This window comes from Patella vulgata, chromosome 4 (assembly GCF_932274485.2).
Source record: "Patella vulgata chromosome 4, xgPatVulg1.2, whole genome shotgun sequence".
NCBI lineage: Eukaryota > Metazoa > Mollusca > Gastropoda > Patellidae > Patella > Patella vulgata.
Window position 1 is genome coordinate 52,823,582 of NC_065882.2, and position 10,074 is coordinate 52,833,655.

General features: G+C 36.0%; 1 protein-coding gene across 1 annotated transcript in view; it reads right to left on the reverse strand.

Annotated features, from left to right (window-relative positions):
• The window catches only part of LOC126818778 (neuronal acetylcholine receptor subunit alpha-10), a 116,855-nt gene extending 109,630 nt beyond the window's left edge, over positions 1 to 7,225 (reverse strand). Inside the window, exon 1 of the mRNA XM_050546339.2 lies at positions 6,788 to 7,225. The gene's annotated coding sequence lies outside the window, so the exon portion shown is untranslated. The remainder of the gene's footprint in view (positions 1 to 6,787) is intronic.
• Positions 7,226 to 10,074: the final 2,849 nt, after the last annotated feature.

The following is a 10,074-nucleotide window of genomic DNA, read 5'->3' on the forward strand; positions in this document are numbered from 1 at the left end:
TGCCGTAATCCAAAAAATACGAAGATGACACTAACTTCGTATTTACTGCGCCGGATCAACCTGGTTGGGGCCCGGGCCTTTGGACTTGAGGGGGTGGGGCATCACATTCCGCATTGAGGATGCAAAATCGTCCCTTACTGATAAATGAACAAAATCATGGACAGGGTTGTAGAAAAAGCTTATATCCAGAAGGACAGTAGCTTAAACGCTTTAACCGAATGGAAGACTGTTGGTTATGATCCATCGAACGTTTGAACGTTACTTGGCCGATCAAGCCTACGTTCACTTCATTTTACGTGACAGACATACATTGTTGTGAGAGGCCCAATTGCTGGTCCGACACTGCTTAGTTATTCCCCTACAAAGCGCCGAGCAATCAAATTATTTACTACTTTACTTAACCCAACTATAGAAAATTCTCATTTTCGAATTATTAATTTAATGAAAGTATACACCACGGCTTTCTTTATGGAGAATACAGTGAAGCATTTTCAGAATCTGTCCACTGAACTCTTCCTTAAACATAACCCTGTTAGTTGAACGTGCAGTAAAAGTAATGTGGGTGGTTCACAGGTTCTGGTAGCTTGCTAAATCAGCGAAGATATCCGAAAAAGATAAGTAATTGGACTTGGTGGTAGCTTGCTGAATCAGCGAGAGAGAGAGAGAGAGAGAGAGAGAGAGAGAGAGATGGGGTTTAACGTCCACCCGACACAAACTAGGTCATTTCGGGACTAACACATGGTTCAATTTTATTTCAATAATTCGCTTGCGCGTAGGGGTCTTTAGCAGTGGGAGGAAACCGGAGGACTCGGAGAAAACCCACGAGGTTGGACAGGCGACCCTACTCCTTGTCACGTACAACCGGGGAATCAAAACCCCGCCATTTGACTCAATGACAGACCGTATGATACAGCGCGCGCGTGCTAACCATTCGGCCATCCAACCGCCTCCCCCCTGAATCAGCGAAGATATCGGAACAAGACAATGATATTTATCGACACTTTGATAGGTAATTGGACTCGGTGGCAAGATAACAGAAGAAAAGTTGTTATCACTAGTAAACAAGAGAAGGGAATTCTATGACGATTTAAGTCACCGGTATATATAATTATTTACACTGTAACTCTTAAAGGCATTGTTCTTGATCATTGTTGTAAGAGAAAAAGGTAGTGGGGGATCGCTATACTTCCTAGGAAATTAATTACATTTGAACAAATATTAATTTTCATGGCTTCGAGTTACTTGAGATCCTTAAAGATACATCATGTAAGATTTAGATAAGGAGCTGGCCATTCTTGTTATAATAGTTCGAAAATAGATAATGTAAAATGAATAATTTGAAAATTTCATTCAAATTACTCTATTGCGAGCGAAGATATTAGCCTTTGAAGGTTTGACACGACGTGTGCAATAATTGCAACCACCATACTGGTTGTTCGAAACTGCTATGTCTCGCTCCTCCATTTTTAAATTAAATCAAAATATAGCTGAACCTTTCTAATCTATTTAATATTGGAGAAATCTGACGCCACCGAGAGTTTATTATGGCCTGGATCAGTTAATTAATGTCTAATTAATAATTTTAAAAAACATTTCAGGCCTAAAGAAAGACCTGCAATAGGCAGACTTAGCTTTTGCGTAATGTATGTAAGTTATGTCTTGTTAGCATAGATATGGAACACCAACATCAGAGATTAATAAATCTACAAAAGATGTTTTTACTGAATTTACAGGTTTATTATGAGAATTGTCAACAACATCGGGCATTGTGGATGTAATAGAATTTTAACAGCATGCATTCTTCTTATGCATGTATCTAAAGCGAGGCGCAGAGGGGCAACTTTTTCGAGCAACTTTCAGGCAACAGTGAAATCGCTGGTCGTTGAAAGAAAAAAATCGCTCGTCTGCGCCAACGGGCAACAATAGTTGCCTGCTGTTGCTCCGAGTTGCTTCTCGTTGCCAAATATCAAACATGTTTGATATTCGACAACAGAAAATCGCTCGTCGCCGAGAAATTGTTCATCTGTTGCTTCAAAATTGCTCGTCTGCGGCGGTAGGCGACAACAGGCAACAAGCAACTGGTTAACTGTCCAATCAGCGAGCGCTCTACTGTCATGTGATATATGTTGTTGCATGTACGGCGCAATTTTGAATGATTACGTGATATCGGCATTCCGGATACATCCGGGGAAAAATTGCTTCTCGTTGCCAGTCAGCGCACACGGGAGACCTCGAGTTGCCAATTGCTCGGAGTTGCCAGTAGTTGCCTATTGCAGCAACAAGCGACGAAAAGTTGACCGTCTGCGCCAAGCTTAACGGTACCCATATCAGGTTATAGCAAGACTGAGAGCGCCGTTGCTGATTAGTTTATTTCCGTTCTTAGCTCCAATTATTTAATGGAAAGACGCAAGACATAAAGTTAGGGGAAGCGGGCTATTAGATCAAGTAGCGTGTTTCGATTCCCAGCTTGTACATGGCAAGAATCGCATTACGAACCTCGTGGGTTTTCCCCGGTCTCTCCCGTTTCCTGCCACTGCTAAAGACACAAAACCGCTGGCGAATTAATGCAATAAAATTGAACCAAATGTTTGTCCCGAAATAACCAATTTTGTGTCGCGTGTACGTTAAAATTAAAGACAAGCGTAAACATGTAAGTGAATATATCACACTTCTATTATTAATGAACTTATTAAAATGTTAACCGTGTCAGACTGAAAGATTTTCAAACTTTATGTTATGGTAATGTTTTGAAAATACGACATGATCTGAAAAAGAACCCAAGTCCCGAATACAAGATGAAACTAAAAGCCAATTTAGTATTTAACAACCAAATCTTGTGAATTGGATCATATCCTAACACAGTAATTTAAACAATGACTAGAGTATCCACCACCCTACTGACATTGTTAATAACTCTTTAAAATCTGACCTGTTTAAGCAATATCCAGGTATACTTAATAAGTTAGATCATTTTAGAAATATTTCAATCACCTTATTAGAAGGGACATTTAGTACTGGGCGGCAATTTTTGCTAGCTGCACATTTGGTCTACATGCATTGCGATTAATTCTTAATATTTTAATAAAATTGATATTATTCTTTATAAATTCCAAACTGTCTATTTTATTATATTTGTTTACAGTCTATTTAATACAGTGAACTTATTTTTTGTTTTGTTTTAATGTATCATATTGCATCGGCGCCGCCGAGTAGTAATAGTTGCAGTGTGGCGTAAAGCACCCGGCCTACACGATCGAGGTCAACAAATTTTGTGTCAGACATGGTATGTTTTTGACGTACCAGACCATATTTCTACACCGCTAATAATACTGTTGAATTTTCTAGCATAGAATGCAAAGAAAAATGCATTTTACATATAGCAAGTAAACAGACTTTTGTAGTTTGAAGAAATAACCCTTCAACGACTGTAAAACGCCACACGGTGCCACGTTTCGGTACATGAACAATAAAAACAAATTTGAATCTTATAGAAAAATCACAATATTATAGTAACCCAAGCTAACACAAATATTTATAGTCTCTTCGTTCTGGTTTGATAAACCATGCGCGAAAATTTTTTTAAAAATGTGGCAAGAGTATGGAAATGGTTTTAGTGTAGGGGCCAATAAATCATTATAAATCATTGCATCGTCAAATATACATCGGTTAATTTTTTATGACTAGAAAACCCACAAGGGTGGACGGAATCGTTTACTATTACGTAGACGTTATACGGAATCCCTTTAAGTTAAAAAATGCCTCAACTGTCAACAGGATTATTCACCGTGTCATCGAAACCTTGTTTTCATGAATCAATTATTACGGAGTTGTTATCAACGAAACCCTGTAATTTATGTTTGAAACTTGCAGGAATTGTTCATTGGTCATTAGTCCGAATTATAGTCAAAGATTCGATTGGGGAAATGGTTGGGGAATGTTTAACAAATTTAAAAATGCTGTATTAATATTTCTAGCGACTTCTTAGCTAGTGGATGTATATTCCTTGCTTAGCAACGTTTGTTTTATTTCAGATGTGTATAAATATAATTAGCCAAATGGAGAACAAATATATTCTTCTAGGCATTTTTAAATCCATTTTTTACGATGAGAGGGTATATCCGTATTCCAAATTATTTTCCGTCAGATTTTCTGGATTTTTTAATATTTGTGATCATTGAATATCTTTAAAAATTTTTAATAGTAACTTTTGTAGTCAGCCATTTTGTACTAATAATTGACCCATAAGGGATATCGGACGGTGTCAATGTTTCTTGTAGTGGTTACGTCCTTGCTGATGGCGATAAGATTGTTTTCTTTACACTGTGTAAATCGAGGTTAACAAACCGTAAGGTAATCTACATGCTATTCCAAATGGCGCGTTGCTAAAGTGATACTATAACCTAAAGTGGATTCTATTACTCTGGGCATTGAATTGGAATAATGTCTTTGTCCATTTGAATTAGATTGTTCAGATCGTATCAGAATATTTGGATTTCTTCTGTCTCTCTTTTTGATGTATACGTAATACTTCAATGTTTTAGAATTGTGCAAAATTAAAGAAAGCGCAAAGGACAGTTCGTAAATTGTCAACACCCGAGCCATTTCGTCTCGAACCACAGGTATTCTTAACATTATTGATATAAGAGTTGTCTCCCTTTTTCCCATAACCAAAGCCATTTATTTGAATTTTTTGTTGTCATCTAATTTCATCTGAACACAGATTTCGTAATTATCAACACAGTTTACCAAGATACTTCAGGATATTGCTTTTCACAAAAATGTGTAAATGTATCAAGATCAGAAGTAGAACAACACCGAAGACGACACTCAGATAAATGTAAATAGAAATTCCGGCTCTTTCATTCCATTTATATGCATATTGTAATTAGAGAATTAACTAATTATTATGCGATCATGTCTAATTATAACACTGCTGATTCGCAGAACAGTTTTATTCATCAAAATGGTCATTGTTCCGTATTCAGGTTACTAGGCAACAGGAGGCGCGCCAGTTTATCTTATTGTGATAAATAATAGTCTTATATGCGATCTGTCATTATTCTTTGAGATTAAACAGTCAAAATGATGGCCCATTTCTAGAAAATCAATATAGGTATGAATAAATTGCATATAAACGCTAATTGCACCCGATATTATTAATTGAAGACAGACGAAGATATCGTATGTTTACGAGAAAAGTTGCCTGGGCTTAAACAAGATTTTACCGTTGCCTTGATTAAATCTTACTGAAAGATTTTAAAGTTTAGTCGACAATATCAAGCAAGCTTTTCAAATTTAACAAAAGATGGGTATTTGATTAGTAGAAATATCTAAACAGTATAAAAGACTGGGGTGGGGGCTTTCGATGGAAGGGGCAATAACTTCGTGAATAATTGATGTTGATGTACTATTCTGTCACGTGGCCCACACAGAACAATCGCAAGGGTGGCACAGCGCAATTGGCACTGGCTTACTAAACAGACGGTCCTGTGTTCAATCGAACTATTGGCTGAGAAAGTTTTTCAGGATTTTCCAGTGTGGTTTCCCATTGTGAAGGATTCGCGACGGAGAACCTGTAGGACGTTAGACCTCATTTCATTTCAGTAGAATGTGTTGATTTTTTTATTGATTGTTATTTATTAAATTGTTAATATATTATGCACCTGTCTGTTTATGGATCGTATCGTTATTTAAATTAAAGTTCCTTTATCAATTTGTACACGTACATGGTTATAGAAAACCCATGGTCATGGTCACTATAAAAAGATTCGAAGTTAGATACCAGGCACTCTAAATGTAATTTGATTAAGATGATCCAATTGAGAACTTACAAATACAATGTAGAACACAACAGTCAGAAGTTGGCCATCATTGGCGTACAAATAAAAGAACACTTTTTATTTGTAATTCGCTGAAGCGTAGGGGGAATTAAAATTTCCTTCAAATCACATTGCATGACCTGTGACCGGCCGAGAATGTTCATCCAGATTTTCTGGCGTGGTTCTCCCTTGTCAGTGATGCAGGACGGAGGGCCTGACAAGGACAGCCGTCTAGTCGTTCGGATGGGACGAAAAACTGAGGTCCCGTGTACACATTGGCGTGCACGTAAAAGGTCCCTTGACAGTTGGAATTCGATATAAGAGTAGGCCATAATGCCGCTGTATGGCGTATGCCCTTCTTCATAGACCAGTTTGGAGCAGAACAGTAGGACGTTAAATACCATTTCATTTCGTCTTCAATAGCCCTGTTATTCAATGTTAATGCAGAAGTTATATAATTTTCTGTTATCATTTTGCACTCACCAATATTGTCTATTATAACTAATTACTTCTGCGATTATATATGACTTTGTGACATAATGTACTCGTTTTACCTCCATAGTACCTATTTACCAGATTAGATTAACTACTTAATAGGGCCATGAATATTCAGTAACCGTTAACCTATGAATGAGTCTTTAGTAACAACACATACTTATAAGACGTTCAATATCTACTACTTTCTCGCCCATTTACAAAAACTTAATTCCACGTGACATAATATATGCCACATTTAAGTAAAACGCAAATCATTATTATTAAGCAAATATTTAATCAATTTGACCAACTGCTAACATACAAATGGGGGGCTTGATACTTGTATATTCTCCATGCGATTTCAAATTCGTGTATATTATTCATTTTATATCGTACATTATGCTTAAATGGACGATTAATGGCCGGATAGATATAATATAGAAGCGTTTTAAATGTAATATATATTAGAGATATACGTATAAAATGCTTACCTTATTGAAAGTTCCATTCCACGGTTAACTGACGTCAATGAACTCGTTAGCAGCTGTTCTAAGAAATTAGCAACAGTTTTTAGCACCCGTGGCAATAATGATTAAAACTTTTCATTATGGGCGGTATTCAAGTGAAAAAAACTTGTTGACATACACCATGTTGCAAATATTCACAGGTGCCGAATTAGTTATTGGCTCCAATCACTTGAAAACATGTAAGAAATCATCCAAAAGAGATACACTCCAGCGTTTTTAACTCATTAACTTCAAACTAATATTTTCATATCTCATCTCTTTTCATAAAACATAACTAGGAACACCATCTTGGAATTTAGAAACATTCACTTTTATCAAAATACAACACTCTACGTGTGACTTTTCTATACAATAAATACTCGTCTGCTTTCAGTCGACATTTGCATGTGTCGCTTACCTCCCCCTTATAATGGTATAAGATCTTACGGAACGCACAATAATGAGCAATGAAGTGTGAGATTGCTCAAATTGGTTAGATGGCAACACACTCTATTCACAAAATAGGGGCACGAATATATTTCTATAAACAGAACTGGTCTGATCTATTTATTGTGAAATAAGTATTGTTAAGACAGCTTTCAATAAGTTATCTATAGTTCGATTTGCAATTATTTCTCGGGCTTTATAATAATAGTCATGTCATCAATGGACAATGGAATAATGACAATAGTTAAACAGATGCCATTTTGCTTCACTGAACAAGGTGAAGCTTTTACATGTAGTTTGCCACTATAAGCAAATATTACAAAATGTTTTGTTACAACACGTAGGGTGCGGGATTTATTTTATGAACCTATATGTTATGTTTATATAATGTGTATATGTAAAACATACACGACACTAAAAGATATTTTATCACTTATTGCAATACATACATGTATGGCCCTATGCCATTTTATGGGTGTACATTATGTTTGTGGGTTTATAGAAAGGTGTCAATTCGTGTAGTTATTTAAATAGCAAATAGTATACAAGACAAGTTTTCGTATCTAATAAAATTGATATGACTATTCGATCTTTTCATAAAATAAACACAACTGAAGAGTTATAATTGTTAATGTTTATCTCCAGGAATCTTGTTCATTTAAAACAAAGAAAACAACATTTTGTTTAAACATTTTGAAAGGTGAACCACGGTCCATTTGCACGATACGGTGCATCATATGTTAAAGATGCATTCTGGGAAAAGTATTATGGCAAATGTTCTATATACTACAAAAATACTGATTCCTTGAAAAAGAACATTCATAGGACACACACAGAGCAAAATGGCAACCTGTTGGTGGATGATAATCCAACAAGTTACTTAAGCGTCGATATGTATGGTAAATGGACAACGAGTAACGACATATACAAGTTGTAACCTCGGTAAGGCGGTCTACAACCAGAAAATAAATACAATCATCAAGCTGTAGCGAGCCTATTTTAAAATATATGATAAGACTTACCATTAAAAACATCATTCATGAAAATTTAAAGTATTGCTAAGTTGGATTTTTGAATACTTTTTGTAACTTGTTCAAAAGTTGACCGGTGCCTCTAGCTTTGCAGCGGTAGCTTTTTTGTCACAGCGGTAGCTTTTTTTGTCACAGGGACATTGTCCTTAGTCGCATTAAAATTCCAACCTTCGCCCTGTAACGAATACTTACTTACCTCGGTCAGGATTCTTCATTTTTTACGCGCGTGCAAATGATGATCAGTTGTTAGTTAAATGTAAATAGTCATTGAATAATTCCCTGGCCGAAAACCGAATATATCGATAAACAGTCATTAAATAATATATTTTTCCGACACGATCTCCAGGGCGAATTATCGATGACACCTGAAACGCTTACCTATCAATAGCATATAATATCCGTTGAGCGACGGTTGGAATTAGACCGTGATGCAAGATTTAGTTTTAAATAATGTTTACAGTTACAATTTAGTATTTCATACACACTATAACGTAAAGGCTCAATTTCAAAAAATATTTAAATGGTATATTCAGATAGACTTATGTCGTGCCCGTTGGGAACACGATAAATCTGTATAATAATACTGTAATCAGGTGATTAGAGATACAAGAACGCCGCTTCTAAAACCTTTGAGATCATCTAAGGGTTTTGTCGAGAATATGTACCTGTTTTACACTGATTCAATTAAATCAGCAAAAATCGTCTTTTCCAGAGTAAAATCATCGCAACGACTACAATATATTGACAAATTACCTTATAATTATCGCGTTATCTATCGCGCTTTTGACTCCTATACGCTTCCATATATTCGAACTTGTCGGGAATTTATTAATAATGTGTGGAAAGGGGCCAATACGGCGATATTAATATGGTAATATTGTGATTTCTGAAATAATAATTTTAACCCAGAAAAGACGTTTTTTCGTGAGTTAATTGAATCAATGCACCATGTTGTGTGCCGTCATTTCGTTCTAAGTGCACACATTTGCGTTAAGATATTGCTATTCTGAAGCATTGTCATCATATTCCATTTCGCGGTAGTATATATGTCGACATAGCGCAAGATGATAATGGCCTATGTCGCCAAATTTCCGAAGAGCAATATCATAAAGCAAACGTGCGCATTTAAAACGAAATGGCGACATACAACATAGTGCGTTAGTAAAATTAACTCAACAAAAACTGTCTTTTGAGTGATAAAATCTTCACAACAACCACAATATGAAGACATATTACTATATTAAAGATACATTATGGGAGATTCGATAACGAGTTGGCAGTTCTCACTATAATAGTTAAAAAATAGATAATGTAAAGGCAATTTGCTGAAAATTTCATTCAAATTGATCCACTATGAACCGAGAACTAAGCGGTTGAATTTTACGGCTAGCCTCGATCATCATTACTAAAGTCAGTACGATAAACAGCATAGTCTCGATTATCCATTTAAAATCGTTAATTCGTGAAGGAAAGTTATGCAGTAAATTGGCTCATAAGCCACTAAAAATCGCAGGCTTGCGATGCCATCTAGAGTTGATTATGCTCTGGATAGGTTAATTAATGTCTAATTAATAGTTTAGTTTAGATAACATTATTTCAGGCCTAAAGAAAGACCTGCAATAGGCAGATTTAGCTCTTGCATAATGCATGTTTAATATCGTGATACCTTTCGCGCTATTGACCCCTATACGCTTCCATAATAACGCCTATTACAGGCATAATTTGTAATGTTTGCCCCGGGCAGTTTGGTCAGATTGCTCAATTCAATGTCTTATAAAATGCTGAACAGCAAAT